This window comes from Biomphalaria glabrata, chromosome 17 (assembly GCF_947242115.1).
Source record: "Biomphalaria glabrata chromosome 17, xgBioGlab47.1, whole genome shotgun sequence".
Classification (NCBI taxonomy): Eukaryota; Metazoa; Mollusca; class Gastropoda; family Planorbidae; genus Biomphalaria; species Biomphalaria glabrata.
The window spans coordinates 16,717,246-16,739,580 of NC_074727.1; the positions used below are offsets into that span (position 1 = coordinate 16,717,246).

The window sequence follows — 22,335 nt, forward strand, 5'->3', positions numbered from 1 at the left end:
ACATTGCTCTGTTTTACCTGAGTTGAACAAGAATGATTTCTTTATAATAGAAGCAAAAACATACAAACTTATTAAAATTACAAAACCATGAACAAAGCATAAAACGTATTCGCTGTAAGTGTTATGCTCCTACAAAAGTTACGTAACGTATACAGATATATACAGCTAGTATTATTTTGATTATGTACGTTTGCAAGGCTTAGGCTTACTCGAATACCCACCATTTCTCAAACGGACATGTGGTCTGAGAGTGCCGGTTGTGTTGAGATGACGGACCTGGCCCCAAGTACTGACTCTATAGATATAGATGGCAAAGGGTGCACTTGGCCACTGTGAGAACTGCCAACTCGGCGTCTAGCTTGGTCATGACGCAGTCGCGGGTGCGTTCAATTCGTGCATAATTATATCCGGTCCCCGCGGTACTCTAATATGCAAGCACAGAATTAGGAGAATATAAAGACAGAAAGCGGGAGAATCGGGAAAGGGGGGCGACCCGGGCTAGGAAACAGGGTAGAACTAAATAAGAAAGAAATACAGAATGGCATAATTATTTGCAATGTTCAGTTGCTTTTTATAGTTTAGATCTCGATCTGGATCTAGATTAGTAACATCATAAACTTAAACATATTAAGAGTTAGTGATACGAACAACACTATCTAGTATTTTAAAAGCAAACCATTTCAATTAAGTTTAGTTATTTTACTCATGCTAGGACGAATTTGTACAAATGCTCCTTCTTCCCTAGCGCTATTAGAGCATGGAATGGGTTGCCTGGGCCAGCCAGGAAAACCCAGTGACTTGGCAGAATTTAAGTCATTGGTTAACATGAATGACTAAATGCATGACGCTTAGGGCGTAATCATCTTTTTTTTTTTTTTTTTGAAGTAACGTCTGTATTATATAAGATAAGATAAGAAAATAAGATGTCCGATTCCAGAAGAACGATAGGGTGCAAGAGGTATAGCACATAAGTATAAAAAAACATTAGGTGAGCGAATCTAGACACACATACATACACAATTTCAACTGGAATCATTTGTCTTGTATCAAATAAATGGCGGCTGCCCTTCTTCCGTTCAAAACACATTTTTGTGTAATCACAGTCATCTTTCGTGCACGGCTTGGATCCCACGATTTGAAGCTACGCGGTGGCGTAGGCTACCACCACTAGGTTCTATATGTTAGTTCTGATGACCAAAAAAAAAAAGGTGGGGGGGGGGGGGAAATCCGAAAGAAAATATAAGAACACAATTATTTTAAGGATATCAAAATAAAAAAAAATGTTGGTGCCAAAGTTGAACATACCACTAAAACGATAATTTTCAAAACTCTACATATTTGTTTGCTTTTTCAAATAACTTTTCTTTCCACAATGTCAACAATTTTTAAACTTTTTCCACATTTTCACCTATTTTTTATCCTTCATTGTATTTTAGGGCAAAAAAAAATCACAGATCTGTCTCGTTCTGTCTGGAAAAACTCTGAATGATTCTAAATGAATCACAGGTGTCGATTGCATGCCTTTAGGTTAGGCTGTGACTAAGCAGACCAGTCTTTGAGCAACAAATTTCAAAACTTCCAGGTTGGAGACACGATCTTTCCAGAAGATGCAAAAATTTTGCGTCTCAAACATTGCCCATGAAAACTGTTTAATCTCTACTCGTGATGTATGAAACTTGAGTTCCCTTTAGCCCTTTCTAATACGTTATCTGTTAACGTCTGAGGCTTGTTCAGTGTACGGCAGACTAACTACTTAGACCCTCATTAAATATGCAAGAAAGTAGATGTGAAATCTTCGAATGTCGCACACACACACACCACATAGCCGACTGCGTCATACAAAAATCAAAGTTGTCAAAAAAAAAAAAAAGGTTGACAGCGCGTTGTCGTGGTAACGGCACAGCAAACAATGGTGGGAGAAAAATATGACGTTTAGTAGGAGCATGGCCGATCTTAGGCATAGGCAAACTAGGTAGCCGCCTAGGGCCTCCAGTTACCTAAGGCCGGCCGTGGTAGGGAAAAATCAGAAGAACTTCTTCACGAGATTTCTTAGCGCATGTGAATGCCTGTTGTTTCCATTTTGAAAACTGAAAGATATAATTGAAGGAAGTGAGGATGGGATCACGTGATATTTTGGAAGACCTTGACTTACATGTTGTGGCGCTTGACTATGTGCAAGTCTATGTGCAATGACAGGTCAGTACCGGTATTCTAAGAAGATGTATTGGTCCCTCCCTCCCCCCCCCTCAAAGAAAAATATTTAAAATGTTGAAAGTGTAAAGTATCGGTACTTTTATTACTACTAATCTATTTGTATATATTTTTGAAAGCAAATCTGTTGTTAAAGGTTCGTAACTCTTTATCTGAAAATAAAACCTTACAATTCACGAGAAAGAAAATGAAATCTGGACTGCTTTATATTCGTTTCTAAATTATGTCGAGTCTATTGGTCATTAAATGAAAGGTTTTGTTTAGCTTTGTAAAATTTTAATTATTTGGATACGACTTCGGCTTTTCTGTACTTTGCGTTTTTGCTCAATGTTTTATTTACTTAAACTATCGATCTAGTGCATTTCGATGTCACACAGAAAATACACACACACACACATATCAATACAATCAAGACACCACTAATAGCATACAGTGGCGTTGGTTTGTGTCTGTGTGTGTGTGGGGGGGGGGGTGTTGAGACGTATGGGGATACCATCGGATGACATTCATCAGGAATGAAATCAAAGTGGAGAAAAAGCTGTAGGATTTTATTAATAATAAAATAATTCATGAAATAAAATAATACTGAAATATTAATAACTATAATATTATTAGGCCTACTATTTGCCGAAGCCGACTAAAACATACCATATAACATATGACTTCTGCATAAATTATTGGGAGGAGTGATTTTGGGGGTGGGGAGATAAACGCACCTGATAACACTAATCCTTAGTGGGTGTTCGTGACAAATTAGACTACTGGACTAAACACTGGTATTTAGGGTTGACATCCCTCCAACAAGCTCATCATTAACACAAACAAAAACATTATTGGGTAGTCGTCACAACAATAGATGCGTTATATACACATGCTGTCACCTGACTGATCACGTGGGATACATCAACCAATAGCGTAACTGAAAGTTGTTGCCTTTGAAGCACAAAACATTTAAAAAAAATAAAACAACAAAAAAAAAAAAAGCGCATGTATAGACGCCGTTAATTCCTCTTAGCTCCATTTAGAAGATGTCACATTAAAAGATTTTCAACATGTAGACTGATGAATTAAAGGGCAACAACAAACAAAAATACTCTCTTAACTGCAGAGGGTTTCCATCAAAGTAAAACTAGCACATAAGTTATATGGGAAACTTCAAAGACAATTAGCTAACCAAAAAGAAACTTTTTCCTTTGGTTTTGTATTTAGATGCTTACACAGAAACATTACACATTATAAAGATAATTGCTTGTTTGTATCTACTCCTTCCTCTCCCCTCCTATGAGCAGTCTTAATTTTTCTTTCAACGAAAGGACTGTCTTAATTCCTAATAGTGTGATTTATTAAACGAAGCCTGAATTTAATTTGGTTTAAATGTTTGCTGTTCAATTGTCCTAGTAATTAATTCGTTTTCCCAGTGTAAGATCTGTAGTCTCCCTCGATACGTAACTGAAAGTAATCCAGGAGTCCTTTTTACGCATATTCCAATAGTTAAATACGAAAAACAGGTTTAAAAAAAAAGTTTTTTTAATCCTTCATGGTGAAACTAATGGGAGGGGGGGGGTCTGTAAATTTCTCTTTGTGTTTATTTCTTGAGATGCAAGGATACTTCCCATATTGCATTGCACATTCAAATTCTTCGATTAAAACAGTCCAGCATTTTAGTATAGTTCCATGGTCCAGCTGATGATTTCTACATAAGACGGTGCGCAAAATGTTCTTATACCTCTATATAAGTATTCAGATTTTTAACTGCATCCTGAGAAATATTTGAGCTGAGTGCGGGAATTCCCGCTGAAACCGTATTCAAAATAAAAAGAGTTTTCACTGTATGGCCAATTAAGCGCGCTCAAATCCCAATCTTTTCATTTATTTTTTTTTTCTCCTAACATATTCAAAAACTGTCAAATTTCACGGAAAATCGTTAGAGCAGTTTTTGAAACATCCATTGTCCACTCATTTGATTCTTGAACCTATGAGTTTGGAAGCTAATAAGATGATTTTTTTAAAAGTGTAATTGTTTTCTCTGTAGGAACACATCAACGCTCAGAACGAGGCTTTGAAATTTGCCGCATATAAAGTATAGTGAAGGTCTTTCAGCATTTGTCTAGCAGTACTTCGAAGTCCTGGCACAGCCATTTCACCTTTCCAAAGAATTACAACGCACCATAAAAAATAAACAACGTGCACATCGCATAGTTTCCTACAACAACAACTACAACAGCAACAACAACACCAACAACAGCAACAATAACAACATTATAAAATGTTCTATCATCAAAAACTAATTTACTTTGACGACGTAAGGTGATTTAAAAACTAGGATGTCGTCTGTATTTTTTTTGATCATCTTATTTGTTTCGTTTCTTTTTTTTTTTCATCCTGCCTGTCTACACTTGCAGTATAACTAGTTACTATTGGTCACTGGAGATTATACTTTTTTTTCCCCCTCCGACAGCCGTCCATGTGTGTGTACGTGATGTGTGTGTATGTGTGTGTGCATGAGCGTGTGTATACTGCTCTATGCATGTGTGTGTGTGTGAGGGTGACTGACGCAAACGTGTGCTCGCTTCTGTTTAGTTCCGTGTTTCTAGTCGTTCCTTCGGTCGGCTCACGCCTTGGTATTGATTCGACTGGCATTAGTACTGTGTTGGTAGGTCGCCGAGGCAAGATTGGTATGAGGGAGAGAAAGAGGGGGAGGGGCGAGGATGACGAAGAGGAGGACGGGAGAAATGTCTAGGGAGAGGGGAAAAAAACTATAGAATCTCTTTCTCGAATTTCTGCAGATTCCTTCAGAGAATAAGCTCGAGATGAAAAATAAGAAAAATATTTTGCTGTCATTTATTTTGTAGGACGACCTATAAGATAAACCTTTATACAGAAATAGCAACAGACAAAATCTAAATTAATATTATACAAAATAATAATAATATAAGGCATAATTTTTTCCCCTTTGGATTCAAACTATTAGCGTAGGCAAAGTTGAAGGTGCTTATGATAACAATAAAAATAACTAGTCGACCCGCTGCGCTGCATACCCCGCTATTTAGTGACGGGTAAAAATAATAACACACACATCACCGGAAAACTCCTCCAGGAGACTACAATGAATGACTATAAATTAATTTACATGATAACAAAAAATAATATTACAAGAAGAAGATTCTCGTTGCCTGTCAGAGGGCGGTACTGCTGCAGACCTGCCACATCACCAGAAAATTCCTCAGTGGAGACTGATAAAGGGATTACGATGAATTTTGTTTCTCTTTAGCTAAACTCGACCCTGGCAGTGCCAGAGAATGAACACTCGTTCGTTTCTAACATAATACTAAAGAAGAACAAGAGAAAGACGAAGAAGAAAGTATTATTCTACAAATGAATGTCTTCAAAACTAAAGGAAAAGGAAAAACTGAAATGAGTTGAAACATCGTGGGAATGATACTAAATCTAGGTAGGGCCTAATGTGAAAATGGTTTGTGGACGACATTGTTCTTACGGATAAATCCGTTGCTAGTAAATGCACCTTCCGGAAAAGCAACGACTTAGCAGATTTGAAGTCATTGATTAACGTGCATGAAATGTGTAGGACGTAATTATCTTCATTTTTTTTTTTGGAAGTAACGTCTGTAATATATAAGATTAGAAGATAGAAAGAAAAAAAAACGCATTTCTCTATAATTATTTGTGGGGAAAAAAGACGTTTCTTAGTGAAATGTTAAAATTAAATTTTTCTGGATTCATTTTGCGCCTAAATAGGCAAGAAAAAATTTAAATGGCGGCTTGTGGGAAACATGCAGACGTGAAAAAAAAAAGGGGGAGAGAAGCTCACTAGAAATAGTCAGGCAACGGGAGAAAACTAGTAAAAAAAAAAAAAAGGCAATGGGAAGGCAGGGGGAGCTAAGTTGCGCTTTATCGACTAGCAACAACACAGAGCTAGCTGACAGCAGTACTAGTCATAAAATAGTCGTTAAAAAAAGTACCAAAGGCTGCACTATTTTTAGGGTTATGACAAGGGTCCTCAATAATTTAAAGTAGCTTGTTTACTTGAAAGGAACAATTTAGCCGTAAGCTGTAACCCTATTTAGTTCATGCACTTTACTTTCATGATGTTTGGCGACACATTATGAATAGGTGTACACTCCTGATTTTCCAAAATAGTAAATAAGCGCGTAATAATCGTCTGGGAACCCTTATGTCTGGGACCACTACAGCAACAGGGTGGACCCTGGCATGGAGCGTGAGTATGCGCGCAGTCTTTAGGGATGCGATATGTGTGTTTGTGTGAGTGGAAGTGGGAGTTACTGAGATGCGGGTGCAGAGAGGCAATAGGAATACATTGGGGTGTAGTAGAGGAAAAGGGGAGAGGGGGGGGGGGGCTGCATGCATACTTGAAAAAAAAAATTGGTGGAGGGGAAGAGAGGGTTCGTGTGGGGTCGCGAATGGTGGAGGTAGGTGATTGTGGAACGTGGCTTGGGTGTGTGGAGATGGGGCGCAAGTGAGTAATCTGCTGTTTGATATGCTTACAAAATGTGAAGCAGAGCTCCTCCTCCCCCCCCCCCTAAAATCTCCCAGCCTCCCTCTTGCCAGCGCCCTTTCCACACTCTGTGTACATATACATACCTGTACATGTGCAGGGTACGGTCGATGACCTGTCGGACGTGGGCCACATAGGGTTCACGGTGAGTTGAAGAGGTTAAAAATAGATTTATGTGCACAAGGTTAGGTCATGAGAGTTTCTCTTCCCCCATTCTCCCCCTACACCTCAATGCTAGAAAATAAAACGCATATGTTTGTGAGTGTGTGAGAGGAGAGAGAGAGAGAGAGAGAAAGAGCTTGTTGCTTAGAGAAACTGTTGCAGGAGAAAACAGGAGAAAAAAAAATGGGGGGGGGGGGGCGTGATGTGTATGGAATTCAGTTTTTGAAACAGGAAGGCTCTCACCCATAAATGGTAGGCCTGGGAGCAGAGAACGTACCTCTCTACCACTGATTACTAGTTCAAATCCTATGAATGATATACATTTGTCATTCCTTTGTGTATTAATCTTTGAATATTATTGATTGCGTATATGCTTAAGATATAATAGTTATTAACCCCCCACTTAAAATCTAAGCATCATATAACAGTACAAATGATGCGGTTACTACTTGGAAAAGCCGCTATTGCTTTTGTGTTGTTTGTCTATATTACTGCTAAACTAAAAACGTTACTGATAATACAATTATACTTTCATCTTTATGGTGCTCAAGATAGTAACAATGGCAACTCATGGGGTTCCGATAATGAACCGTTGTGTTTTGTTTAAGTATTTTATGCATATACACTTAAACCAGTTTTATTACAAATTTTGTAACATTAAAATATCGGACAGCCGTAAAATCCCAAGTGGAGAGATGCCAGTAATAGTAAAAGGCATATAAAGCCCCATTAAGAGGCAAAGAAAAGAGGCCTAAGGCCCAAGAATTCCTATGATGACAAAGCTAAAATTGAATAGCGCAAATTCTGAGGTTTCCTTAAAAGAAGAAAAAAAAGCATTAATTATAACGCATTAACTTTCATCATAACTTTGACCTAGAAAAAATGTACAGTCTATCCAATGTAGCCACAGTTTTCCGAAAAAGTGTCCTTAGAAAAATATAAAAGGCAGTTCATAGTAGTAGTTAAGTCGATCTATGGGATTTAAATTAACTGTTCAGGAGATCTATGAATAAAATTGTAATGTAATGCGTGAGCACTGCCACACAAGGGGCAGCCGTATTTATCTCATCTGTGAAATGTTATCCTAAGAGGTACAAATGTTCTAATATTTAAGACAAATAAATAAATATCATGTTAAGATAATGACATTATTAGTCTTTTAGACGAAACGTTGGTTCAACTGCCAGTTGTTGTTTTTTTCTTTTTGGGATCAAGCGTCATCGTCCGATTCACACCCAATCGTAAAAATTACATTTTTTATATTGCGTTGTTAAAAGCGGGAAAATAAAAATAAAAATTAGGAACTAGAAAATTACGAGAAACAATTTAACATCGCTTCAGAAGTGCTGTTAATAAAACTCTTAAAGTAACGTATCGTAGTTGTTGGGCCATTCCTGACTTGAAATCTCATACTTCTGGAAAATTTCAAATATCGATAGTTTCATCTAATCTTTTTTTTTTCTAACTCGTCTCTAATTTTGTGTCCTCCCCGCTTCTCACTCACTCCACCTCCTAGTCTCTGCTCCTCCTATCTCGTCCACTCCATGCTCCCCCCTCCTCCTGTTCGTCTAGCAGTTAGTTGAAGGCTTGCCACACAAATTACCGACCTAGTAGAGGGATGGACAAATAGGCGACAGACACGCTAGCAGATAGATAAACACGCACCAACACAAAATATAAGAGAGAGAGAGAGAGAGAAACAGGGGAAAAAATCGTTGGTCAATAGTTGTTTGTTCGAGTGAGAAAGACCATTGGTCAATGGAGGACCGTGCGCGTGTATTTAGTTAATAGCAATGGTGGTGGCGGTACTAATGCGTGGACAGATGGATTGGTCAGTCGGATCGATTCACCTGTGAACACGCGCAAAAAAAAAAATTGCTTTTAATGATAATGACCGGAAAGGTATTTAAGTTTTTTTTTCGGTCTAGTTCTTTGTGAATATGGACAGTCGATAAAATCGCTTCAATTAGATTTTTATAATGACTTCCCTTGCTCCTCTGTCTTCATATCTGACTCACGGTAAACCAACCTACCTATACATCAAATACAGTATCGTCACGACATGGTCAAAGACAACGTGTCAGTAAGTAAAGAGAAGAGAACCTACATCTCCACAGCAACGAGGTTCGCTGTCCTATTTTAAGTCTACTATAACCAACCAATGCAATGCAAAACCCGATGTCACCATGGGCAAAATTGCCATTATCGTAGGCAATTTTGCCATTATCGTAGACAATGCAGTCAGTGTTGTAGGCAATGCAGTCCTTATAATCGTGGTAAATGTAGAAATGACACAATACCATACTTTGTGAAATACTTTCGCTATCAATATTTTATCGTAGGTTTATCTTAGCAAGAGCCGATTTCAATCGCAGGGGTAGCGGTAAAAAAAAAACAAAAAACATTATAAAATTCTGAAACATCACAATTAAGACAAATTTAAGACAAAGTCTGCAAAAGTACTCGATGAATTGAAGACACTACAAAAGTACTCGATTAATTGAAAACAATGTCTACAAAAGTACTCGATAAATTGGAAAAGTGTTCTTGATGTACTGGTGTTGATGTACTGACTATTACTACCATTAAAAAATAATTTCAAAAAATACAATATTTAATACATTCCCATTCCCTAAGGAAGTTTCGGAGTAAGATGAGAAGATGCGGACTAATTGGCGCAGTATATTTGTTGTACCGATGTACACAATAACAAGTGAATGGTTTTTGCTCTAGCATGCATTTTTTTTTTAAAAAGTCATTAATCACATTCACCTATCTTATAGTCTGTTTAACAGTTGGGATACCAAACATGATCTGTCAACCGTCTTTCTCCATTCCTTTTTGTCTTTCAATGACAAATCTGTCCATTCCTCTATGCTGCTTTCCCGTCCCTTTCTCTGTCTGCCTCTGCATCTTTTTCCTGGTACTGTTTCCTGAAGGAAGGTCTTTGCGAACCCCGAGGCCCTTGTGATATGGCCATAAAGCTTTACCAATATGCCATCATTTCGATATTTCCCATGAAAAACTTAGGGCCTACTCAAATAACCAGATTTCAGTGTATTGCCACTAAAGCTGGATACATATAATATGTTTGAATTTGACTAATAGTAATACTACACATTTAATGAGCTCAGTGGAAAGGGGAGATAATGCCTGTACATTTATGTCGTGATTAAGCCCCTTAGTTTGTTTCTATTTAAACAAGCAGAAAACTCTCCGACGGAAAATGCTGAACGACAAGAAAGATGCTACATTCCTCCCTGCCAGATAGCTGAGAGAAAATACAGTAACTATTTAGGAAAAAGGAAATATAGGCTACGTTAAAGAATAAGATGGTGAGGGGGATACAAAAAAAGGGGGGGGGGAGGGGTAGTTTAAAAAAACAACCTTGAGTATATAACCAGTGACCGTGTTCATACAGACCAACCACCAAAAGCTTTCAAGGAAAACTCTGGGCGGTATTAATGGACGCTGGTTAGATTATCTCATGGTCCTATACAGACGGGATTAAAGCTCTCGGAGATCAGACTGTGGGAAGAAGGGGGCCGGGGCTGGGTGGGGGAGGTGTCTTATAAGCTCACAAACACACAGCTTTCCGGAGTTATTAAAATCAAAGGATCGGGGAAGAAGATAAGGGAGGGTGGAGGTGAAAAATTGGGAGAGAAACTGTCGATGGTTAAATATTGGGAGGGTACCGGGGGGGGGGGGGGGCGTGCCCGTCGTCATAATTATAAAGATGTGCGGTTGTCAATGTTAGGGTGTTTTTAGGTGTTTTGTTTGTGCGTATGAGTCTGTGTGTGTGTGTGTGTGCTTTTGTCATCCCTTATACATCCTGTTTTTAACTTAATTACTAATTATGACCTGATAAAACTTTTTTAAAAAAATCAGCCAGATCTTGTTAGGAAGAATTTAATGTAATCACTTACACAGGCTCAATAAAGTGAATAGTTCAAAGTACTGAGGAATCCTAGTCGATGAAGGGCACAATAGAAACAATTCGATAGTTACACAATATAATGCAACTGTGATAATATTTGATAGTAGATTTTGCCTTAGACTAAAACAACGGATGAATTGTTTAATTTGTTTATACGAAAAAAAATAATTCTGGGATATTAAAAGATAAGCTCAATGTGTGTGTGGTTTTTTTTTGGGGGGGGGGGGGGTATAAACGACAAAAATATAAAATATATAAACATAAAGGTTGATAATTATAAATATAAAATACTTTTGCTCACCCCTTTTTTTTTATATGTATTCTTCTTTTTTAACCCAAAATAAACATAATTCATAATTTTTATGTACTTAAATTTGAAATTTGAACACCTAATTTCACGCCACATCTTCTATTAGCCAGAATAAGCACAACTTTCTTTAATCATGTGTCTATATGTGTATCATGTTTAAGTTTCAGGCATGTGTCTGTATGTGTATCATGTTTAAGTTTCAGGCATGTGTCTATATATGTATCATGATTTAGTTTCAGGCATGTGTCTGTATGTGTATCATGTTTAAGTTTCAGGCATGTGTCTATATGTGTATCATGATTAAGTTTCAGGTATGTGTCTATATGTGTATCATGTTTAAGTTTCAGGCATGTGTCTATAAGTGTATCAAGTTTAAGTTTCAGGCATGTGTCTATAAGTGTATCAAGTTTAAGTTTCAGGCATGTGTCTATAAGTGTATCAAGTTTAAGTTTCAGGCATGTGTCTATAAGTGTATCAAGTTTAAGTTTCAGGCATGTGTCTATATGAGTATCGTGTTTATGTCCACCTATGTCAATAGTGCCTTTAGTTTTGCTCCATCTTTTTATGTATTTGTTTATGTTTTTTTTGAATTAGTCTTTGTTTTAAAATAGACCAATATCTCTGTTCTAATCATATATCTATATTTCAAGTATATGGGCCATCCCATAGTGAGGCAATTCGGTAGTGGTCAATTGATACAGATGGCAGTCAAAAGAACTAATATTTACTATTCGTACTTAGCAACTGACCAAAACAAATGCCACCTTGACCACTGGACTAGATAAAGAAAATTGGGTCTTGAGAGAAAAAAACAACAACAACACGAAATCAATCACCCCCCGAGGACCACGACTTGACCTTACTTCGGCCTAGACTCCTAGTGACCTGGATTAGTCCATTCCAGCGGTTAGGGGTGAGGTGATGATGAATGCCACTGACCCCGCGCAACCCCAAACTGCTAAGTGATGAAATAAATGTCAGAAAATGAGGGACACTGGGGGCAACGGGGGAGGATATACGCTAGTCCCCCCCCCCCTTCAAGTCGTCACTTATTTTTATCTCTTCATCTTTCTCCATGCTCCCCCCCCCCCTCCTTGCACCCACCCCCTACATGTTTTCTTTCACCCACGCACTAAACCTCTTTCTTACCATGTCGAGCATTTGACTTCAGTAAGTCACGGTGTGGGGGGGGGGGGAGGGAGGGACTTTCTACGTCTACCAATGACATGCAGAAAAAAAAAGATGATATATACATGTAATTAAAAACGCAGACAAAAGGCGTGTAGCGTCCGTAGCAACCATGGGACGCAAGTAAACGGTAGTAGTTGTAACATTCTGTCCAATACATTCCTTGCAATTAGATATATTGGAGACTTCGTTATTCGCAGAAATTCTCAATGTTTGAAAATGTATTTAAAACGTGATTCACATCGCTAAAAAAATGCACACAATAAGATCTCTATGGCTTTCCAAATGTAAGGTCGATCCCAATGTCAGCGCAATACTCTCGACACCGGATACACCAAATAGCTTGTGGGTTTTTTTTTACTGGGCTTGCCTCCATTTTATGAAATTCTCTCATTAAAACAAACAAACAAAGGGAAGGGTAAGAAATCAAATCAAAGTGCACTTTGATTTAAAAAAAAAAGTTTGAAAATCTAATTCATTTTAATTATAATGATAAGAATCGAAATTGTGTGAACGAGGGAGATGGGGGGGGGGGGGCGAGCCTTTAATATTAACCGTCTTAAATAATTAAAAATTAAAAGACTTTCTTTAAAAAAAAAACACTTTTTTTTTTCAATGATGGTGTCATTAGTATACAACAATCTGTGAAAAATTAAGGCGGTAAAAAAACAAAGGCCTAAGACTTGAATAATGCATTAATGTTTGTCGTGCTCTGACTTCTGGACCAGATCTCTTGAGATCTTTTTGTTTTCAACGCTAACCCAACAAAACATACTCCCCCTAAGCCTAATTACAGTTTTATAGTAAAGGGGAAATATAGTTGCCCCAAATAAAGCTGCCCCCGTGAAAAGATGCACAATAAACGCTTTGGTCATACACTGGAATCAGTCGCCTGGTAAAACTGTAAAGAATGGCGTCCCACACTCAGGTCTTCTTTCACACGTATAACCACACACACACACACAGTATACTATTCGCGAGCGTATAAACAGGACATCACGTGCGAATCCCTTAAGCAAGCGCACATGTGTGTGTGTGTGTGCGTGCGCGCAAGTGTGTGCTCGAAGTCAAAGAATGTATGTTCAGGAAAAAAAATTGTGTGTGAGTACTATTAAAAAATTGCTTCAATGAAATCAACAAAATTATCCTTCAACATTATTTAACTAAACTCTCATTGCCGATATGGGTCGTGCCATGGTCGGCATCGTCTGTGGTATACTTCAGTGGCAACTAAAACTGTTGAATATGTACATATATTTAAAGTTTAAATTATGCCCAAAAAAAAAAAAAAAAAAAAAAAAAAAAAAAAAAAAAAAAAACAATAACAACAACATACAATAACATTCCTTTTTCGTGTAAAAATAAAATAATTTTGGTTTCTAAGATTAAACTGATCAGGAGCAACTGAACCATTGGCGCTTTTTAATCTTTTTTTATCACAAAGTAAAACTGTTGACCAAATGTGAATTAGTAAATACAGTAGTCAAAATAAATATGAAAACAGGAACTCAAATTTTTACAACTTTGTACTTCTCGTAAATCGGAATAAAAATCATAAATTCATTTCACTTACCTTTTCGGACTCATCATTTGACTATACATTTTTGAAATTACAAGATTGCTAAATATGTACATAAATACATATATACTTACAAATGTTGAAATATTTACAAGTGCCGAGTACATGTACAATGTGTACTATTTAATACTAAGATTTAATTATTCCCTTTCCCACTTACTAACTTTGACTTACATTGATCTGGTTGACAACTGCTCACAATATAATTATATCTACTCACTGTGCTAGATCCCACTTATAGTGTTTCGTTGTTTTATTTTCCAGTTATACAACAATGTCATTGTTTTTGTTTTACCGCAGACTACATCCGAAGCTTGAACTTTCAACCCGGACGAAATTGAGAGTCAGATGCAGGATTTTTCTAAGTGGTAGTCTACCCTGAAACACGCGATTACACTGAATGCATCCGTAAGTGTGGCTATTTTTAGAACAATAGCGAAAATACCATCTAGAAATAAGTGTCCATACTATTCGGAAATTTCCGATAAACTGATCAAAGTATTTGGAAAATTCGTGTTGAATCATATCTAAGATGACTAAATAATGACTTTTATGCAATAAATCTATGTAAACAATATAAAACTAATTTTATATAAAGTATCAATTCCTGCCTTTATTATTCTTTTAAAATTACGGTAATTAAAATGATTGCTAGAAGGGCGCAGCTTCTAGAGGCAATTCATATTTTTTGTCTAAAATGTAAAAGTTGTGATACAATCATCTCCCTATTGAGTCAAACGCAATATCTCTGTCTTTTAAAAATAATATATATTTTAGCATATATTAGAGATTTATACATTAACATATATTTGTTACATTCAATCAAAACTTGAAAGCTCTTTGGTAAATTTACTTAGTTCGATTCTCTTTTCAATACTTATTTTAGAAAGGTGGACTTAAAGGCTCTCCACACGATGTACTGAGAAAACCTTTAACCCACACACTCACACAGTCACCACGCGCACACACACACACATACATTTCCTAGTAGAGCTGCTGTACTGCTGCTTATCTTGAGCAGAGAGTCACGTACAAGCCAGCAGCACGACCACATCTGGAAATTTACTAACAAAACCACACATCCACCTAAACAGAAAAAAAAAACCCAGACGTATCAAGGAAGCAATTACAAAACCTAAAGAAAAATCTAGGGGGAAAAAAACAACATAAAAACAAAATACTGAGAAAAAAAAAGGACCCTGGTACTTTTTTTTATCAAAGCTTGGTAGCAACTCATTGATTTGTGAAATGCTGCTCAATAAAAAAAAATACCAACCAGGGGGAAATAAACTGTGCAGTACTACTGACTATGAGCTACCTCCCTTAAAATCGCAGTCTGTTTCCCCTCCTAACTCCTACTGTGTGTGTGTGTGTGTTTGGTCAGTCAGCAGTAGAGCCAATACTTCATCCCCGGAGAGGATAAAGAAACTTGTGCAATACAATTCAATAACATTTTTAAAGTAGCTAACTCAAAATATACTAGACTTTTGACCGTCAATAGCGAGAATGCAGTTTGAACCAATGTTTGTTTCCCCACATATTTCGCTGCTATTTTTTTACTTTTTAAATTTTGGACTACTTTTTTTTGGGAACAAAAGCACCCCGAAAAAAAAAACCTTTCTTATTGGCCTGGAGGTCAATGGCGATGGCCTTGACCTTTTCATATCATCTCATACATTATAAGAATTCCGTTTAAAAAGTGTACTTCTTATATCTACTTACATTCAATGCACTAGGTCATGTATTTGTTCTTTAAAACAAAGGTTATGATTACATCAATATAACTTTGAATTCTTTTCCATTGGAGAAAATCTTTTTTTTTCTACTTTAATACAAAATAGATTAAATTAAACAAATAATACATGTAAAGCAACTTTTTTTAAACACATAATATGTCAACGTGACCTAGACTATGAAACGGGAGAAATTTAAACATTATTTGAAATTGCACACAGAATTTTTTTTTTGTTAATTTGTTGCAAAGTGTCAAAAGGAAATTATTGTTTACTGATATGAAAGTTTACACTTGTAAATGGAGAGTTTTAATTATTGTCATTTTTTTGTCCTGTTAAATGTAAATTGTGCTAGTGTTATGTTACGCTCACATTTTCGTGACATGATATTGGTTTGTAGAAAGTTCGGGATAATTAATAAAACTGCAAAGGGAGATAGAAATGTTAAATTTCAGGATGCACCCGCCAAATGTTAAAATACGTTTTTCTTAGCCAGATTTTTAACAAAGTTTTCAATTTTCTCAGCATATTTTTTTATAATTATATTTTTAATTTTTATTATTTTATAATACAATTTAATAATAATAATAATAATAATAATAGAAAGAAAACGAAATACTGTTATTATGTTTGACTCTTGTAATCTTATATACTAGACCACGTTGAGAACAAATCCGTACTTAATAGTTACTAAATCTAGTTTTTGTAATATTAAATAAAACAGCTCACACCATGCAAAACAATTCCCCTATCAGGCAAGGTGTCCCGACTACCAGAGTTGACGTCGGTACCTAACACAGGCTAACTTGGTTAAACAGAAGTCATACACAACAGGGGTGGCCAACCTTTTTCGGCTATGGGGCCATATACATTTCCGACAAAGGTTTGACATGCCGCCCAACCACCCATTAAATGTTTAGTTTAATGGAACCGATTCTCTAAAGTTTCACTGAAGTTTCACTACGAACTGATGGTAGAGATTTATAGGGACCGGAAAACACCGCGTCACGGAGAAGGCCCGCAGGTCGTAATTTGGACATCACTGACACTGAACATCTTAGTGCGCACAAAGTCTCGCCTATTTCTCCCGTTCGACATGTCAATACTTTGATTTGTAGCTTCATATGTTTTATATTCAACAAATGCTTATACTTTTTGTTTTCAAAATGAAGGCCACAATATCGTCAAATTGTTCAAATCACACTATAAATTCAAAGTCTTCGAATAAAAACAGTAGCTCTCTCTCGCTATGTCTTTATTTCAACTCCAGTCTCTCTCTCTCTGTCTCTCTCACTTTCTTATTCTTTCTCATTTTTTTTCAGCAAGAAGACTTTAAAAAAAAAGAAGAAAGTCCACGACTAGCAGGCAACTCATCAAGTACTGAACACAGTATCGATCTCAGTGACTGTGACGTATCGATGCATAGCGAGATCCTAGCTGGCATACATTATTTTAGTAGGCGAAGATACTTTTGGAAGAGAGATGGAAAAGGGGCACGTAACCCCGCGGGCTCGAAGCGTTATCATTATTATTTTTCAAAGTCGACACACACACACACTCAATTTAGATTAAAAGAAGGCGTTTTGTTACAAAATATAATAGTTTCAGTAGTATAACATAATATAGCAAGCTAACTGTAGAGATAATGTGAAAGAAGAGATTCTGAGACAAGCCTTACGTCACATCGTCTGCTGCAGCTTGAAAAGCGGCCATTTTGGTGACCAAAAAAAAAAGGGATTGAAATTTTGAAGGAAAAAAAAACGATAAAAGATAAATAAAACTAATATATACAAAATTAATTCCTACTGAATTTTCAAATAATATAGTAAACTGATCATTCGTATTTAATTTAATTTGTCATTGAAAAATAAAGAGAAAAAAATTGGCGAGTATGGGGATGGATCCCACGACATTCGCGTTATTAGCGCGGCGTTCAATCAACCGAGCTTTCCAGTAATACTTCTATATACAAAATGAAATTTTGGGACAGAAATGAATGATTTCATGTTTTTGCTAGAGACTTTTATGTCTTTTCATCAACCTCTACCCTTTCGTGCCACCCATGAATAAAGTGTGTGCACAAAGTTAGCATATAGTCAAATATCAAATTGTATGAACTAAATGCTGACTATGTACAACGAAATAATAGCAACTCATGTTTTTGTTTTTTAAAAAGTTCGGACTAAACTACAAACCATAAACTAATAAACAAAATGTATTTTAAACTAAACTTTTTACTCAACATTGTATTATGTGATAAAAACTGTCAGTAGCTGAAGAATTTGAGTGTTTTGTTCTTTGTCCAAGATTTTTTTAAACAAATGCGATTACGGCGAAAAGGAAATTTGTAAACAGATCCTGACGGAACCCAACAGCTTTGTTTGTTTCTCCAGTAACAGCTTAGTAAATGTTTTTCTCTATCAATTAAATCTTTAGATTATCATAAAGATATAGTCATAAATCTTTTTTAAAAAATATAAACTATTCTGTCACGATGAATAATTAAAATAAATACCCTAGTGAACTACGGAAACCAGATGATGCAAAGCTCTTCCGTGTTTATGGCCGACGGTGAAGGAGGATCTTGTGTGGCCAGCACAAAGACCAACACACTTTACATCCCTAACGTATATGTCAGGTGCACACTAGACTTGGGTGTAATCAGGGGCGTCGTCACTGGTATTCGAACCCAAGACCCATTCGGCTTTACCACTGGATCACCACGTCCCACAATGAAAGTACGTTTCTTGGAAAAAAATGTTTGAAATCAAAAGTAAACAATGTTTTGACACATTTTGGTACTTGACCTGGTTAGACGTAGCGATTTTTTTTAAAATAGAAAAACTGATTATTTGCATCTTTGGACCATTGTAATCGCGAAACATAGACGAGATCAGTAGAACAAGAAGCAAAACAAAAACGGGAGGAAGAACATAGACTCAGAGGGCGTAAACCCAATCCTATGTGGAAGTACTGTTAGGGCCATGGATGTGATATTGATTAGGAAAAACGACATTGCTATACCTACATTACACGTCCACTGTTTTGATAGATTTAAAAAGGAATGTTGTATTTATAAAAGTAAAGGTTATACTTAGCGAAAGGATATTGATCTCTTGACCTATGGGGCTCAAAAAATAGCCATAGAAATTCATGTTACGTAATTACGACGGAATAATAGCTAGAGGCGTAACATTATGGAATAAATTAATAGAATTACCTCACTTCTTATTGGTGACAAAATACAAGAGGAGGTAACCGGGTAACCCAGAAATGTCAACAATGTACACAGATTCATTTAATATTGAGTTAGTTGTCTTTTGTTTTTCAAATGTAGTAAGATGGCTGAGCATGTTCTTGCTTCGTTTAAATAATTGAACATTAGATAACTAAACACTTTGTAAGTATGTTTATCGGTATCTATAGGCTACTTTATTGACCTTGTGGAAATTTGTTGTGATTTTCTCAGATAAAGACAACACAACGGTTATATCCGGAGCAAGAGACATTGAGGAATGGAGAAGGGCGATCGAATAAATCCTGTGTGATGCCCCATCGGTACAAGGAATAGGAATAGATGAAGGTGGTATGTTTTATCCAGCCTTACTATTTAAATGAAACTGGTAAATAAATTCAAATTCATTGTAGTAAACTTTGTGAACATAATACTTATTGAAATTTCGCGAATACAATATTCAGTTCTTATTAATTCACTTTTAAATACTGCCACTGGTACAAGACTTTCTAAGTTACAGTGTAAGGGTGAAATAAATAAATTAATTAAACGAGTTATATCCCTTTAGCGATGGTCCACGCTTAGATGTAATTATTTTTATTGCATTCATTAGTCACCTGTGATTTTAAACTATTATAAGTTAATTCTTTTGTAAACATAACTAGCAATAAAACAATTAATTTGAAGATTTATTGTGTGCTTTAATTGCGATGGCTTACTGTAATCTTGTTCATAATTTCCAAGACATTCCATAAGTTGTGAAAAACATAACTTTTTTAAATCAATGTCTGTCTGGGGGGGATTCTTGGATTTTCTCACTTTAGTACCTTGAATGTACAGGTTCGTTAATTTGTACTTCCTTACATCAGTGTTTGTCAAACTTTTTCCTAAACGGAACACTTCGCACATTCTGAGTATTAAACTTAGCTAAATTTGGCTCACTTTTTAGAGAGGTTAATTCACGTGGTGGCCTACTGTTTAATTGAAAATTGAAATGATCTCGATACATTTAATTCAGAAAGTTTAATCAAAAGTATTGTGAACTGATTTCTGTCAAGTACAAAATATGGATTATGTACACACCACTTTGACTGATACTGCGTGCAGTTTTAAACAGAAGTAAAAAAAAAAATCGTATCTTCGTATTTACACACGTGACGTGTCCATGTGTAAATCTAGTCATGTGTTAATCTAGTCATGTGTTAATCTAGTCATGCGTGTTGTCTAGAGACTTTCACTCTGCTAAGTCTTTCGTGGCTAATTCAGGCAATCCATTTCATGCTCTAATAGCACTAGAGAAGAAGAAGAAGCACTTGCGCCAGTTTGTCCTAGCATATGGAATAAGAACCTTCTATTTATCTTGGGGTCTTTCTGAGTATTTCATACGGTTTTGTTTTTTGTATAAAAATTTGTAAATTATGGTTCAATGTTTTATGTATTATTGCTACTTTACTTTTCAGTCTTCTTTCCTTATTGTCTAAGTTTAGTGATTTTACTCATGGTGTTACTTTAATCAAACGTGAAAATTCATTTGTTTTAAATCTCACGGTTCAATTTTGAGTCCGTTGTAGTTTTTATATGTCTACTTGAGTTGACGTGTCCCAAACAGAAGACGCATATTCTACTATTAGTTTAACCAATTAATTAAGTAAATACTGTTGGAAGTCCTTATTTCTCCACTTGCTGAGAATGCACTATAAACGACATCGTAGTGGCTTACCGAAATAATAGCCTGAGTCCTATCAGCTGAAAGCTGTAGCTATAAACTAAGAACGTGTTTACGGAAATGAGCCAAACAAAAATATATTACAGCAACTTTTTGGAGATGTCGGGGGGAATAACTGAAAGTGAAACACGATCCTGACAAAACATTCACGACTGCCTTTTAATTATTAGTGACCTGGTTTAAGGCAGCCTCCCCTGCCCAAACCTTACCTGCCCCTCGTTGCAGGGTAAACTATTTCCATGTTATTTACTTTCATTCATAAAAGAAGAGGAACAGTTCGTACAACAGTGATGTGTGTGTGTGTGTGTGGGGGGGGGGCTCAGGTGAAACAAATATCAAGTAAATCCAGGACAGGGCCAATACACTGTAGGCTACCACCAATAATAATAATAAGAAGAAAAATAACAACAACAATAATAATATAAAAAAAAAACAATAATAATATAAAATTAATAATATTAATATAATTTTTCCCGCTCTTGGGTGGATTCTCACTCAAAAAAATTTACCGCTTTGGAAAGCAATACCTATACTATTGTTAATTGTTTTTTTAATTGTTCAGACGACAAACACTAATTATTATCTTTCTTTCTTGCCCTACTATTTTGGGTATGTAATGGATTCCAATAACCTAGCAGATATTTCTTTTTAAACCAAAGTTCCACATTTATTTAGTGTCGGCTTTCAATAGACACTTTTAAAAAGTCCTATATTTCTCTGGTGTCGGCTCTAAATAGATTCTAGACACTTTAAAAGTCCTACATTTCTATAGTGTCGGCTCTGAATAGACAATTCAAAGTCATACAAGTTTTAATTGGTTGCGATTGTCTCTAGTTCGATACAGAAAAAATGTTCCATAAGCTTCATCTGCTATTACTGTGCTAGTTATTTTGATTTCTAAGTTAACCATTTCATTTAGTTTATTTTCAAGGGTGGTAACAGCAGGCGTCAAATGAAAAGCCGACGGTACAATTACAATTTTCTATTTGAAACAAGAGACCACAGAGTTGTGCTGTGTTCCTAACAAATAGCCTCAAACTCGACTTCATTAGCCTCGATTTTATTTCACACGAGTGATAATTATGATTCTTTAAGACAGAGAAACAAACAAAAATCAAAAGTGAAATAAAATGTGGAAACTAAAGGGTCATAGAAAAGAAAGGGGAAAAATATAAATTTTCTATTTGAAGAATTTATACGACAATCATGATGAAGGCCAACAATTTTTGCGGTTATTTGAATAAGAATGCGGTTATTAAGACTTGACGTTTTTAATTACATTTTATCAAACAAGAAAATGAATTTAGAAAAAAAAAAAAAACAACAACCATATTTAAAGAAAAATTCAATTTTTTTTTCAGTGCGTACGGAGAATAATTTACAAAATAATTACAAAGAGTTATGTTAGAGATATTTAGCTATATTTGAAAAACTATAAATAGCTTTTCTGTGGGATAGCGTTGATAAGCTATGTTTTGTAAGTATCATAATTGGAGTGCCCTATTTTTAGCACTACAGAATTAATAAACTTTTGTGTTTGAAGCTTATTTTTTAAATTTAGTGGTTGGCAAGATTGAAATTCAGTTTAGCGTCCCAATAAATGTATTCACTCTTTAATAGCATAAAAACATTGGAACAAAAACAAAGTATATGATAATTATATCTCTGGAAAGGATACCAAATTTAAGAGGAGTTTAGGTAATACTGAAAGAAGATCAAA

General features: G+C 35.9%; 1 protein-coding gene across 4 annotated transcripts in view; it reads right to left on the reverse strand.

Moving 5' to 3' along the window:
* LOC106050568 (uncharacterized) overlaps positions 1-22,335 on the reverse strand; it is a 60,410-nt gene that overhangs the window by 11,278 nt on the left and 26,797 nt on the right. Inside the window, exon 1 of one of the 4 annotated variants that reach the window (XM_013205549.2) lies at positions 1,017-1,171. The exons of 2 other annotated variants lie outside the window; for them this stretch is intronic. The gene's annotated coding sequence lies outside the window, so the exon portion shown is untranslated. Of the gene's footprint in view, positions 1-221; positions 867-1,016; positions 1,172-22,335 lie in introns of those variants that run through there. One more of the 4 variants, XM_056015894.1, reaches the window with a different exon arrangement.